We start from the raw sequence: 15,495 nt of genomic DNA, 5'->3' as shown, positions 1-15,495 counted from the left end.
AAAAAATCAAAATCAAAATGACTACACATTTCGTACTACTGTATATAGAACAGCTATATAGAACAGCTACTTCACATTGTCATTGAGCTCATATAATGCTCCAATTTCCATAAGGAAAGAATAAAAAATGCTTCAAACATAGTAGTACACGTTCCCCAATAAAACAACACATATATAATACGCTAATGCTAATGCAGAGAAACAAAAAGGATTCTCCAAGCATACATATACACTAGGTCGGGTTCGCGCCATAGCGCGAGGGTGCCAGTCACAACGTTTTGACAAAGCGTATAGCAAAGTGTATGTAGAAAACCAGGTATAGCATGTATAGGCAACTATTTGTGTTAGAAAGATAACATAATTGAACTGAAAATGACAATCAAAATATAAGACAGAATCAAGCTCGGTGCTTTCATACGATGAGAGATAGAACACAAGAACATTGTTTACGACACAGAGATAGGAACTAAAACTTAAAGTTTATACATGACTTGTTCAAAGCAAAGTGAGAACAGCAACATACTACCAGGTGGTACCTTCCATTACAAACATAACAGGATATAGAAGAACATCAAAAGGGCAAAGGCAATGCTCCCTAAGCATGTTGGGTACGATGTGCTGACCGAACTCACCAGATACTATCCCTGGTGTCCAGGCACTGCTCCGATTTCATGCCAATATAATGTAGCCTTTTTGCCAACTTTCCTGTGCTTGTGAGTGCTGTTTTCATAGCCCTTTTGGTGTTGTCCTGCCCTCTTAGGTGTCGGGCAACTGTCGTATTCTATATCTGGGTAGAATACGAGCTCATGTATCCGACAGCATAGTACCATCCTCTGCGCACCTTCTTTATCGTCTTGTTTGCTGCAACCAGCAACTTTACCAAGTGTGTGACTTGATTTTCCAGCTTTTAACGTGGGAGTAGTGATAATCCCTAATTTCCTTGCCACATGCATCCTCCATAAACCTAATGGCTGCGATAGCAGCGCTGTCTTCTGCATCATCATAGTTCTTTGAGATCACACCAGATATCGAGGTTGGAACAAGCAAACCATCGATCAACTATAACGATGAATTGAAAGTAACCATCATGTGACTCGTTACCCGGACATGTCTTGTGATGGTAAGTTGCAGGGGGCAACTTGAGAGCTTGAAGCATGAGGGCAAAGATGTGGGAATGGGGAATCAGTATTACATAGTCATCTTCCTACAGAGGAAAGAAAAGGCTTAAATAATTGTTTTACAAAGGGATAATCCCACAAGCCACTGCATTTATTTGTAAAGCAGGGAACAATGAGTTTAATTTCTGTTGATCAAACTAAACCAAGATCAGGTGTATCATCATACACTTTGCATTTAGTGTTACTGTAAGATGAAAAACAAACTAAACTCAGGAAAGAAGTATATTTAAAAACATGTTGCTGCACTGAGTAAATTGGCCCTGGGCTGAAACAAAAAGACTCGCGAACTAATGTTTTGGTGCTGGTGCATTATTTTAGTTTGTGATGAATGGCGCCCTGTTTTACCTAGAAGTCTGCATCCATGACTTTTGCAACAGAAAAAAATAAGGCATGTTTCCATTTCAAAGCTAGCAATACGGGACTGAATGAATACAAACTTATATATCATGCGGATAAAATAGAAAGGATGCTCACTGAAGAAGACTCAACTATCTAAAAAGAATAATAAATTAACATTTATGGCCTACCATTCTGTTTAATTTAGATATACATAGTGCTAATCTGTCAATCATGCCTAATAAACCATACCATGACTTCACCTCTAAAATTAATCACACAACACATGTCCATGCCTGCACATAAAAATAATACTCTAGATCTAAAGCTAATTTAGCTCAGTTCACTTGTATGCACCACATGTGTCTGTGTGTGCTTATAAAATATAGGCAGACTGTTGCAATGCAGAAGAAGAACACTTGGGAAAGACAGTATGTTGCCAGCAGCTTTGTGATCTGTGCCTGGATAGCAGGGTGAACAACTCATCACCAGGATAAAATTATTCAATTAATGCAGTTCCCTTTTCCTCTCTTATTCAAACTTCACATCCTAACCACCAAAAGGAAGTGAGAAGCAAACTCGGCTTTGGTGTTTTTTGATCATTTTATTGAACTCAGGAAATTATGCATGAAATGAAGAGAACCATGTTGTGTGTAAAGCATATCAAGACCTGCATTTTTTATCCTAGCATTTGCCTTGGCTCGACTGTTCACAGAAGCTTATCTTCTTGACAAATTAGTTGTAACAAGGGTTTGGGTTGTTACCTTTGGTTCAGAGATTCTTGTCCTCGATGATGCCGAGCCTGGAGATCCCTTATTGCAAACAGCTCTAATGTCCACGTCCACCATGCGTTGTGCGCTGGATCTGAGCCAGAAGAGTGAGATTTGAGTGTGGATAAAGTAGAGAAAGAGGGATAGAGGAACCAAACCGTTGACTCACCTTTGTTGTGACAGGCGTCAAGGATTGACCGTCGAAGCAGAGTGAGCATTACATATATTATTAACAATTAAGGAAATGATAAATATGCTAGTAATGCTAATTAGAGTTAGTATTGTAGCAATTAACTCGACCCTTTGTGACTCATCAGTAGTATAGCAGCACGACAACCTTTTACAAAATATCTAACTCTAAGCAACCCCAAGTTCTCAGGTTTGAAATAATTTTGGACAAACAACCAACTGATTTCTTTTGAAGTTCAGTTAACATCTTGATGGAGAACACTGTTAACGTCTCCATGTCGTGAACCTAACCGACAACCATTGCAAATTCTCAAACGACGGATTCCTCAAACATAAATATGAGAACCAGCTAGGGTTCTGAACCAATCAAGCACCCTCCTCACCAATACGTGAAACCCAATCATCACATGTTTATTTTCATATGAATAACTATATCAGTAAGAGCCAAAAACCCCACTAACTTCCATGGCCTACAGGAAAAGCAAATGGAATAGGTCATATAATCACCTATGGACCATGCCAAACATAATTGAATAAGTTCATATGAATAACTATATGAGTAAGAGCCAAAAATTGACTGGTTTCAGTCGATGCCCAATTGACCAGCCTTTGTCAGACATAGCAAATCATTGCATTAATTTTGTTAAAAGGAACATGGTGAGCTTTTAAGACAAACTTAAACTTTTAAAGGACATGAGTATTCAGCGAGAACACTATACAACTTTGAAATGGCAGTGGCTACTCCTTTAAAGAAATTAAGATGGATCTGAAAGCATTTCAATAAAGTTATCACAACCTCAGTTTTCTTATTTTAGAATGCACCATTCCTTGATGCTGCAAACTAAATAAAGCTAGGCAATAGAAAAGCAAGAGGAGCATACCAGCAATAGTTCAATCATAAAACTATTCTGGTATGGTGGAAGTCAAAACTAAATTACTATTAGTCAATCGTGTACTATATGCTCCACATAGACACCCTGAGGATGTACACACATGTGCGACAGATTGGTAATATAATAAGGTGAGGAAGAATCATGCTTACCAAGTCCGCGGCAGCCTGCAGAGTAACATTATATTGTGGCCATCATCATTCGGGCCTGTCTCATAACACCTCCAGTGCTAAGTCTGACCATCATGTGTCGACCGGAAGTGCGCCTTTGAGGCAGGCTGCCCATCCCAGCGCCATGGTCCAACATGTCAATATACTATAAATTGCTTAGTACATCCAAAGGAAATTACAATATTCGCTCAGAACTAATGACTTTAGTATCTATAGGATAATTGATTGTCAAGATCATGACAAAGAAGAAACATTTAATATGTTTCAAAAGCAAGACAGGACAATTGATCCGCGTCAAGTTCAGCAAAAAGAGTTGGGTCATACGACACCGAAAGCAAGCCAGTGGCAGTGCAAAATAGGAAAATCTGGGTTGCATAAAGTAAATAACAAAGCATAAAGATAGAAGATACGAAAATTTTAATGTTAATCTCCATGTTCCAGACCAAACACATCATCGACAACATACTATAACAAAAACATAAAAACTTTCTATATAAACCATTTCATTATTTATAGGACATAAACATAACAAACGGGTATATATGAGGACATTCAACACCATGAAAAAAATAGAAGAATCATGTACATAGAACTGAGATTTTCCCAGTCCCACATCAAATTTTCAATCATAAAATATATTCAAACACAAACAAAAAGAGCTATGAGCCTATGAGATGACCAAGCAGATGGTATCTTAAAATATGAAATAAGGAAACCTTATCATTGTGCAATATAAACAATATAAAAAGAAAATATATGAAAAAAAAATAAAAGTCGAGGGAAAATTCAGAAACTGAAATGCCATGTGAAATATATTTTCCTCTACATTCTTCGTATAAGCATCGTAAAGATAAATGTAACCATAAACTTGCCCTATTGGCTATATCCTATATATTTTCTAAAATAGAGTATGTATCAAACAGAAGTCAGAACAAAGGGAATATGCATCAAATACAATTTCACCTACATTCCTCCTGTACACTTCGCAAAAAATAGTTTTGGCTTGCTTTTAATAAAAATAGCAGTGGGAAGTTACCCTACTGTACAGCTCAAAAATATATAAAGTTTTAGTGGTTTCTCTTTTGTTTGGCATGGTTTCGTATCTTGGTTTTGCTTAGTTGGCAAGCCTGATTCAACAAACTAAAAGGAGATACACAAAATAAAGTCAGTTGGTCGGAAGAAAATTTATTATGGAAAGGAAGCATCTTGGCCATATTTAATTGGCAGGAAAATCGTAACAATGCCATCGTGATAAACTGCTTTCACCCACGATAACAATCCATCGTTATATACTGCTCATGTGGTACACAATTTTCTAGTTCAACTGCTTTGCATTTTTGACCCTAGCTATTTGCTGAAAATTTTGTTAGGGAAAAATGATAGAACATACGCACATGTGGATCCTCACCTTTCTTTATGTCTATGCATGTGAGGAACAAATTAGTAGCATTCGTACCTTACTATGTTTCTCATTATCTGCACCCAACTAACATAAACACCAATCACAAGCCCCAACTGGTTTAGAGATTCATAATCTAGTAGTGCACCAAATTGAGCAAAGGCAAGCCAAGGTGAAGCACACACAACTGCAGACAACAACAAAAAGACATGCCAATCAGTCAGCCGTCAAACCTTAAGATGATATTAACACTATGATGGAACTTCATACGATGAATAAACAATGTGTTGGAGGAATAGAGCTCCACACAGTACCTCTAGTGCTAAAATAAAAAAATAGTGCAAGAACAAGATAGATTTAACTCTTCACTGAAAGATAAGTAGGAAGGAGCGACTGATGATATAATGAAGAGATTCAGTCAACCTGGGTCTAGGAATTAGCGTGCAAGGGGCCATTATTTAAATTTCTGTTCTTGTCTACAATCAACCTGGGTCTAAGAACACAAAATAAGTCTAGCTAACTTTTTTTTAGAATTACTAATTAAAATTTTCCCTGAATGAGTATAGTCCTTGAGAAAAAACTGCAGAAGTAATTATTTAATGAAAGCATTTTAGTATTGTATAGATGTGTTTGTACCAGAAACATGAGAAGAGGGACCTTACAGTGCTTACCAATGCTAGGGATCAATGCTGCTCATATGACAACATCATTCAGACGAACATGCTTGATACCCAATTACGCGTAGAGAAAGAAGTGGTAAAATGCAGAGTATGCAACTGAACATAGACAGCAAGAGACTGAATGGCAGAGACATTTCTGCAAGCAAGTCGAGAACGAGAGGGCATGGCCATGGCAAGAGGAGGAGTGTCGGACCTTGTCCTTGGGGATGACCTTGACAGCGATGTCCTGGCCTTGTGCTCGCCCTTCTAGGCCTTGGCGGCGCAGGTGTATCCGAAGTGGCCACATCCGACCTCCTTGCCGAGCTCGTACTTGGCGAAGAAGTGCTTGGAAAAGCTGAATCCCTTGTCCAGGCCCAGCTCCAGCTCGCTGCCCTCAGGGATGGATGCCCCATTGGGCTTGACGGAGCCGTGCCGCCATGGCAGGAGCGCACGGATGCGCTTGGCCGACGACGGTGGTGGGAAGCCGGGAAGAGCCGCTTGAAGCCACTGCACGCCAGCATGGACGCCACACTCGAGTTGTCCGGCTGCCAGTGTCAGGGCCGTGCTTGTCTTTAGAGCTCAACATACACCATTCAATATAGCTCATCTTGCTTGGTGTTGCCCTCTGTGTAAGCACATTACGGTACTGCTTCCTATAAATACGAGAAGTAATAACATCAGTTTTCTTCATCACATCACTTTCTTACCTCACAGTCCAAAGGAAAACAAGAATGCAAGTACGCATACAACAGATGTAGCTGCTCTCAAGTTCTGAACCGTACACATCTCTGCACATGCCTAAATCTAGCTAATGTGTTATTAGCAAATCCGAATCCAGAATTGCATAATTACGGCTCCCTGGATGAATACCTGCGTTTCCAATCATGGTCGAGTTTAGGTGCATCGGCTGCTCGCACATCGGAGTGAAAATAGATCGGATGGGCTCCCATCCGCCACTTCTGATCTGGAAAATGGGTTGCATACAACATATTAGACGAAAATAGAGTTCTACAGCCAGTATTTGAGATGGAGTATGCTGATGAACTAACCTGGAGCTAGATCTAGATCGGCGGCGGCAGATGCCAGAATGCCCCTGAGCGGCGGTCGGGTCTTTCCATTACCGAATTAGCTCCCTCGGGTAGATAGATGGCTCCACCAACACGCCCACACGCCCGGGCTCGAGTTCATCCATGGCCACCACCGCGCTCACCAACCCCTTCGTCGTCAGGCTCGGGAAGGGCAGAGTTGGCTGCCATGGCTGGATCTTGCCGGCTCGAGTCGCACATCTAGGCGGAGGAGGCGAAGGGAGCACGACCGGGCAGAGTAGGCGAACGGCGGCAGGAGAGGAACGGGGAGGAGAGGGGGACAGGGGCGCGGCGGTGGCTGAGGCTGAGGCTGCAAGGACCAAGGAGCGACGGGGGCGGCTAGGGTTTTCGTCGCGCAAGGGGTCGCGCCCCTCGACCCTGAGCTTGGACGGGCAGGGCGAGGGGGGCGCGGGAGGGGAGAGGAGGCGGCGGCGAGGTGGGAGAAGGGGGGCGCGGGGGAGGAGAGGAGGCCGCGGCGAGCGGGACGGCCGGGCGAGGCGGCGGGCCGCGGGGGAGGAGAGGTGGTGGCGGCGAGCGGGACGGTCGGGGGGGGGACGGGGCGGGGCGGTGGGGCGGGCGAGACGGCAGGCGGCGGGACGGGCGAGACGGCAGGGCGGGGCGAGCGGCTAGGGTTCACCAAGGGAGTCGGCCCTATTATACCCCCGCCACGCGAAATTACCAAAATGCCCTGGTGGGGCATGGTATTTACATTATGTTGCCATTACTATTCATTCCAGCAGTATTTCTTCCAGATCCGACAGCCCAGATCCTCCCAGCTCTCGATCCGACGGCTGGAAACGCATCAAGGAATCGAGATGGACGGTCGGATCTTCCAAATCGCTGAGGAGGCTTGTGGATGCATCCTTCTTTTATTCTGGATTCTGGATACACGCCGACAATAATATGTTTCAATTCAAAGTGTATCTTTTCAAATAAACATATTTGTATTTAGTAGTTATATATAATTCATTATCAATAAAAGAAATGTTAGTTTAACACACCTTAGAAGTGACCTAAATTACCTCAATGGTACTATACGATGTTTATTTTAAAAATGCAAAATTATTCAACACGTAGAATATAGCTTCTAATTAATTATAAATTTTATAAATCTAGCCGCGCAAATGCGCGGGTAACCCTGCTAGTTTAAACAAAAAACAAGATTGTTTTTATATGATATATGCCACTGATGTTCATTTGCATATTCCATTATTGTTGATTATATCTTTTCATTGAAGTGGCCATGTTATATGCAAATTCCTCAATAGTGTTTGCTCATGTTATATCTTTTCATTGAAGTGGTTCGATTATGCCCAAGTGGCTTTGTTGTTTCCAGGGAATGATGCTGAGTGGCCTATGTTTTGCCGGAATGTTGATTCATTTCTGTTCCGGCAAATTTCAGATTCTCGATTTGTCCACTTTTTAGCAAAGGTCATGCCGAAATTTTCCGTGAATTTTGGCATGACTTGTTCTACAAACTAGGACATATCGAGTGCCCGGGATTTGCCGCACCATGAAGGAGTCAACGTTCCTGCAAAACAATAGGCCTTTTTTATGTCATTATTCATTTTATTAGGTCTAGAATTAATTGATTAGATTTAATCATAGGAAACATGGATAGCAACGATGAAGGACAGGGTTCTGGTGATTGCGACGAAGTCTACCGGGCGGCAGACGAATTTTTTAGCCTACGCCAGGAGTATATATACGATGAGTGGCCGGAGTGTCAGGCCCAGGTGTACCAGTTTCCTGTTTCCGAGCGATAGGTAGTAGTTAGTTTAGGTTCACACTAATGCGAGAGAGGGATACGAACTCATGTACTCAAAGTGATAGCTCTTCTCACGTATATCATTGTTTAGATGGATGACGATGTATTTGCAAGTAATCGAGACTTGTATCGCTATTTTCGATATGATGACGAGAGACTATTTTGTGTTGGATGATGATTATGATGATGACATAATTTGATGAGACTAATTGTATGTATATGCTATGATTACATTTGTATGTGTATGATATGCTAAAGATTATTGTATAAAGCCTATTCAAATACAAAACAAATCTGGAGGGAAAAAACTAATAAAACTAGTAGTAGCGAGGGGGAAATTTAGCAGTAGCGTCGTCTTACCAGTAGCGCTTCCTTGTAAACAGTGCTGCAGATAATATCAGCAGCGCCCTTCTGTAAAGAGTGCTACAGCTATTCATGTATAGTAGTAGCGTGGGACGACAGTGCTACTGCTATACGTTAGCTGTAGCGCCTTATTAGTAGCGCCGGTCCCCGCGCTACTGATAGGCCTAAAACCCGCGCTGCTGCTAGGCTTTTCCCTAGTAGTGTATCATAGGATAGTTTATTTATTGTCATGCATGACACATAGTAGCACATCATTTAATATGATACTACAGTATCATCTTATGATACTCAACTCTCTCTTTTCTTCATTTAATTCGACGTCACCTCATCAAGATTGCATAGTTGGCATGCATGATACTACTCCCATTACAAGCAGCCTTACTTGCTCCTACAGGTGCTAAGCTTGCCGCATAGGCATAAAGTCTGATGTGGCAAGTTAATCAAGAAGAGAGAGACTAGTTTGGTGACCCAAGGAAGAAACGGCGATAAACGCGTGTACCTACGTGAAAAGACAATTTTGAGTCTATAGCTAACTAAATGAAGCAAACTTAGCAACACCTTTCATTGGAAGAGGTCACTCCTTGGCAAATGCAATAAATACTAGTACTCCCTGTGTCCCATAATATAAGAACGTTTTTGGCACTACACTAGTGTCAAAAACGTTCTTGTATTATGGGACGAAGGGAGTACGAAGAAAGAGATAGAGAGAAGTAAAAAAAATTACATTTATAGCCAACCTTATAGCCAACATTGTTGAAGTATGAGTGACTAAGTGATGACTATGTATGACATGCCAACATTAGATAGCCTAATGCACCGTGTTAAATCTTCAAGGGCGCAACCATGCAAGCGACGCGATGGTCGTGGTAGTCGCGACCATGATACAGGCTACTGGCAGCCCTTGGATCTGAGATCAAACGGTCGCAAGCTAAGTTGCTAAAAATTTGCAGAATAACCCTCCAGGATAGGATATTCACCCATAGGTCTAGAATCACGCCATGCAACCATTTGATCTCAGATCCAAGGGCTCTCGAAAGCCCATATCATGGGTGAATGGAAAGCCACTACCCTGCCATTTGTGTTGGGGAACGTAGCAGAAATTCAAAATTTTCTACGCATCACCAAGATCAATCTATGGAGATACTAGCAACGAGAGAGAGGGGAGTGCATCTTCATACCCTTGAAGATCGCGATGCAGAAGCGTTACAAGAACGCGGGCGGTGGAGTCGTTCACGAAGCGATTCAGATCACGGCCGAATCCGATCTAAGCACCGAAGAATGGTGCCTCCGCGTTCAACACATGTACAACCCGATGACGTCTCCCGTGCCTTGATCCAGCAAGGAGAGAGGGAGAGGATAGGGAAGACTCCGTCCAGCAGCAGCACAACGGCGTGGTGGTGATGCAGGAGCGTGGCACTCCATCAGGGCTTCGCCAAGCACTGCATGAGACGAGGAGGGAGAGGGGTAGGGCTGCGCCAGGGAGAGGAAAACTCATGTTCTTGGTAGCCCCAAAACCTCCATTATTTATAGGGGAAGGGGAGAGGGGGCCGGCCCCCTCCAGATCCCATCTAGAGGGGAGGGGCGGCGGCCAGGAGAGGGAGACTTGCCCCCCAAGCAAGGTGCAGGCGGCCCCCTCCCCTAGGGTTTTCAACCCTAGGCGCCTTGGGCCCTTGGGGAGGGGCGCACCAGCCCACTAGGGGCTAGTTCCCTCCCATATTCAGCCCATTAAGCCCCCCGGGGCAGGTGGCCCCACCCGGTGGACCTCGGGATACCTCTCGGTGGTCCCGGTACAATACCGATAACCCCCGAAACTATTCCGGTGACTGAAACTGGACTTCCCATATATAAATCTTTACCTCCGGACCATTCCGGAACTCCTCGTGACATCCGAGATCTCATCCAGGACTCCGAACAACATCCAGTAACCACATACAAACTTCCTTTATAACCCTAGCGTCATCGAACCTTAAGTGTGTAGACCCTATGGGTTTGGGAACCATGCAGACTGTTGGGGAACGTAGTAATTTCAAAAAAATTCCTACGCACACGCAAGATCATGGTGATGGCATAGAAACGAGAGGGGAGAGTGTTGTCCACGTACCCTCGTAGACCGTAAGCGGAAGCGTTATGACAACGCGGTTGATGTAGTCGTACGTCTTCACGATCCGACCGATCCAAGTACCGAACGTACGGCACCTCCGAGTTCAGCACACGTTCAGCTCGATGACGATCCCCGGGCTCCGATCCACCAAAGCTTCGGGGATGAGTTTTGTCAGCACGACGGCGTGGTGACGATGATGATGTTCTACCGGCGCAGGGCTTCGCCTAAACTCCGCGACGATATAACCAAGGTGGAATATGGTGGAGGGGGGCACCGCACACGGCTAAGGAACGATCCGTAGATCAACTTGTGTGTCATGGGGTGCCCCCCTGCCCCCGTATATAAAGGAGGGAGGGGGGAGGTGCGGCCGGCCTAGGAGGGGGCGCACCAAGGGGAGTCGTACTCCCACCGGGAGTAGGACTCCCTCCTTCCTTGTTGGAGTAGGAGAAGGGGGGAAAGAGGGGGAGAGGAGGAAGGAAAGGGGGGCCGCACCCCTTGTCCAATTCGGACTAGAGGGGGGCTGCGCACCTCCTTCCTTTCGGTCTCTCTCCTCTATTCCCGTATGGCCCAATAAGGCCCATATACTCCCAGGCGAATTCCCGTAACTCTCCGGTACTCCGAAAAATACCCGAATCACTCGAAACCTTTCCGAACTCCGAATATAGTCGTCCAATATATCGATATTTACGTCTCGACCATTTCGAGACTCCTCGTCATGTCCCCGATCTCATCCGGGACTCCGAACTCCTTCGGTACATTAAAACTCATAAACTCATAATATAACTGTCATCGAAACCTTAAGCGTGCGGACCTTACGGGGTCGAGAACTATGTAGACATGACCTAGAACTATTCTTGGTCAATAACCAATAGCGGAACCTGGATGCCCATATTGGCTCCTACATATTCTACGAAGATCTTTATCGGTCAAACCGCATAACAACATACGTTGTTCCCTTTGTCATCGGTATGTTACTTGCCCGAGATTCGATCGTCGGTATCCAATACCTAGTTCAATCTCGTTACCGGCAAGTCTCTTTACTCGTTACGTAATACATCATCCCGTAACCAACTCATTGGTCACATTGCTTGCAAGGCTTATAGTGATGTGCATTACCGAGAGGGCCCAGAGATACCTCTCCGACAATCGGAGTGACAAAACCTAATCTCGAAATACGCCAACCCAACATGTACCTTTGGAGACACCTGTAGTACTCCTTTATAATCACCCAGTTACGTTGTGACGTTTGGTAGCACCCAAAGTGTTCCTCAGGTAAACGGGAGTTGCATAATCTCATAGTTACAGGAACATGTATAAGTCATGAAGAAAGCAATAGCAACATACTAAACGATCAAGTGCTAGGCTAACGGAATGGGTCATGTCAATCACATCATTCTACTAATGATGTGATCCCATTAATCAAATGACAACATATGTCTATGGTTAGGAAACATAATCATCTTTGATTAATGAGCTAGTCAAGTAGAGGCATACTAGTGACTATATGTTTGTCTATGTATTCACACATGTATCATGTTTCCGGTTAATACAATTCTAGCATGAATAATAAACATTTATCATGAAATAAGGAAATAAATAATAACTTTATTATTGCCTCTAGGGCATATTTCCTTCAGTCTCCCACTTGCACTAGAGTCAATAATCTAGTTCACATCGCTATGTGATTTAACACCAATATTCACATCTGCATGTGATTAATACCCATAGTTCACATCATCATGTGATCAACACCCAAAGGGTTTACTAGAGTCAATAATCTAGTTCACATCGCTATGTGATTAACACCCAAAAGAGTACTATGGTATGATCATGTTTTGCTCGTGAGAGAAGCTTAGTCAACGGGTCTGTCATATTCAGAGTCGTATGTATTTTGCAAATATTCTATGTCTACAATGCTTTGCACGGAGCTACTCTAGCTAATTGCTCCCACTTTCAATATGTATCCAGATTGAGACTTAGAGTCATCTGGATCGGTGTAAAAGTTTGCACCGATGTAACTTTTACGACGAGCTCTTTTATCACCTCCATAATCGAGAAACATCTCCTTAGTCCTCACTAAGGATATTCTTGACCGCTGTCCAGTGATCTACTATTAGATCAAAATTGTATTCCTTTGTCAAACTTAGAGCAAGGTATACAATAGGTCTGGTTCACAGCATAGCATACTTTATAGAACCTATGACTGAGGCATAGGGAATGACTTTTTATTCTCTTTCTATTTTCTGCAATGGTCGGGTCTTGAGTCTTACTCAACTTCACACCTTGTAACATAGGCAAGAACTCCTTCTTTGACTGTTCCATTTTGAACTATTTCAAAAATTTATCAAGGTATGTACTCATTGAAAAATCTTATCAAGCGTCTTGATCTATCTATATAGATCTTGATGCTCAATGTGTAAGCAGCTTCACCGAGGTCTTGCTTTGAAAAACTTTTATTCAAGTATCCTTTCATGCTATCCAGAATTTCCATATCATTTCCAATTAATAATATGTCATCCACATATAATATTAGAAATGCTACAGAGCTCCCACTCACTTTCTTGTAAATACAGGCTTCTTCAAAAGTCTGTATAAAACCATATGCTTTGATCAACTCATCAAAGCATATATTCCAACTCCGAGATGCTTGCACCAGTCCATAGATGGATTGCTGGAGCTTGCACAATTTGTTAGCACCTTTAGGATTGACAAAACCTTCTGGTTGCATCATATACAACTCTTCTTTAAGAAAACCATTAAGGAATGCAGTTTTGTTTATCCATTTGCCAGATTTCATAAAATGCGGCAATTGCTAACATGATTCGGACAGACTTAAGCATCGCTATAGTTGAGAAAATCTCATTGTAGTCAACACCTTGAACTTGTCGAAAACCTTTCGCAACAAGTCAAGCTTAATAGATAGTAACACTACTATCAGTGTCCGTCTTCCTCTTGAAGATCCATTTATTTAACATGGCTTGCTGATCATCAAGCAAGTCAATCAAAGTCCATACTTTGTTCTCATACATGGATCCCATCTCAGATTTCATGGCCTCAAACCATTTCGCGGAATCTGGGCTCATCATCGCTTCCTCATAGTTCGTAGGTTCATCATGGTCTAGCAACATGACTTCTAGAACAGGATTACCGTACCACTTTGGTGCGGATCTTATTCTGGAAGACCTACGAGGTTCGATAATAACTTGATCTGAAGCTTCATGATCATCATCATTAGCTTCCTTACTAATTGGTGTAGGAATCACAGGAACTAATTTCTGTGATGACCTACTTTCCAATAAGGGAGAAGGTACAATTACCTCATCAATTTCTACTTTCCTCCCACTCACTTCTTTCGAGAGAAACTTCTTCTCTAGAAAGGATCCATCTTAGCAACGAATGTTTTGCCTTTGGATTTGTGATAGAAGGAGTACCCAACTATTTCCTTTGGGTATTCTATGAAGACGCACTTCTCCGATTTGGGTTCGAGCTTATCAGGTTGAAAACCTTTTTTATATAAGCATCGCAACCCCAAACTTTAAGAAACGACAGCTTAGGTTTACTTCTAAACCATAGTTCATACGATGTCGTCTCAACGGATTTAGAGGGTGCCCTTTTAACGTGAATGCAGCTGTCTCTAATGCATAACCCCAAAATGATAATGGTAAATCAGTAAGAGACATCATAGATCACACTATATCCAATAAAGTGCGGTTACGACGTTCTGACACACCATAACATTGTGGTGTTCCAGGTGGCGTGAGCTGTGAAACTATTCCACATTGTTTTAATTGAAGACCAAACTCGTAACTCAAATATTCGTCTCCGCGATCAGATCGCAGAAACTTTATTTTCTTGTTATGATGATTTTTCCACTTCACTCTGAAATTCTTTGAACCTTTCAACTATTTCAGACTTATGTTTCATCAAGTAGATATACCCATATCTGCTCAAATCATTTTGTGAAGGTCAGAAAATAACGATACTTGGCACGAGCATCAACACTCATTGGATCGCATACATCGGTATGTATTATTTCCAATAAGTCAGTAGCTTGTTCCATTGTTCCGGAGAACGGAGTTTTAGTCATCTTGCCCAAAAGGCACGGTTCGCAAGCATCAAATGATTCATAACCAAGTGATTCCGAAAATCCATCTTTATGGAGTTTCTTCATGCGCTTTACACCGATATGACCCAAACGGCAGTGCCACAAATAAGTTGCACTTATCATTATCAACTTTGCATCTTTTGGCATCAATATTATGAATATGTGTATCACTACGATCGAGATCCAACAAACTATTTTCATTGGGTGTATGACCATCAAAGGTTTTATTCATTTAAACAGAACAACAATTATTCTCTGATTTTAAATGAATAACTGTATTGCAATAAACATGATCAAATCATATTCATGCTCAGCGCAAACGCCAAATAACATTTATTTAGGTTCAACACTAATCCCGAAAGTATAGGGAGTGTGCGATGATGATCATATCAACCTTGGAACCACTTCCAACACTCATCGTCACTTCCCCTTCAACCAGTCTCTGTTTATATAACTCATGTTTCGAGTTACTAATCTTAGCA

General features: G+C 42.5%; 1 long non-coding RNA gene across 4 annotated transcripts; it reads right to left on the bottom strand.

The window, feature by feature from the left end:
* Window positions 1–422: 422 nt before the first annotated feature.
* LOC123093654 (uncharacterized) lies at window positions 423–7,193 on the bottom strand. Of its 4 annotated transcripts, none has more exons than XR_006445465.1 (6): window positions 6,641–7,193; window positions 6,462–6,555; window positions 5,806–6,244; window positions 2,454–5,119; window positions 2,279–2,378; window positions 423–1,204 (listed from the first exon to the last, which is right to left on the bottom strand). It is a non-coding gene; the product is annotated as an uncharacterized lncRNA (long non-coding RNA). The 4 variants fall into 4 exon arrangements; XR_006445466.1 differs by having other exon boundaries at window positions 2,279–2,943; window positions 3,516–5,119; XR_006445467.1 differs by having other exon boundaries at window positions 2,279–3,640; window positions 4,990–5,119; window positions 6,641–7,191.
* Window positions 7,194–15,495: the final 8,302 nt, after the last annotated feature.

The sequence above is a fragment of the Triticum aestivum genome, chromosome 4B, assembly GCF_018294505.1.
Source record: "Triticum aestivum cultivar Chinese Spring chromosome 4B, IWGSC CS RefSeq v2.1, whole genome shotgun sequence".
In the NCBI taxonomy this organism is placed as follows: Eukaryota; Viridiplantae; Streptophyta; class Magnoliopsida; order Poales; family Poaceae; genus Triticum; species Triticum aestivum.
Note: the sequence above shows the minus strand (reverse complement) of the source record. Positions and strands in the feature narration are given on the sequence as shown.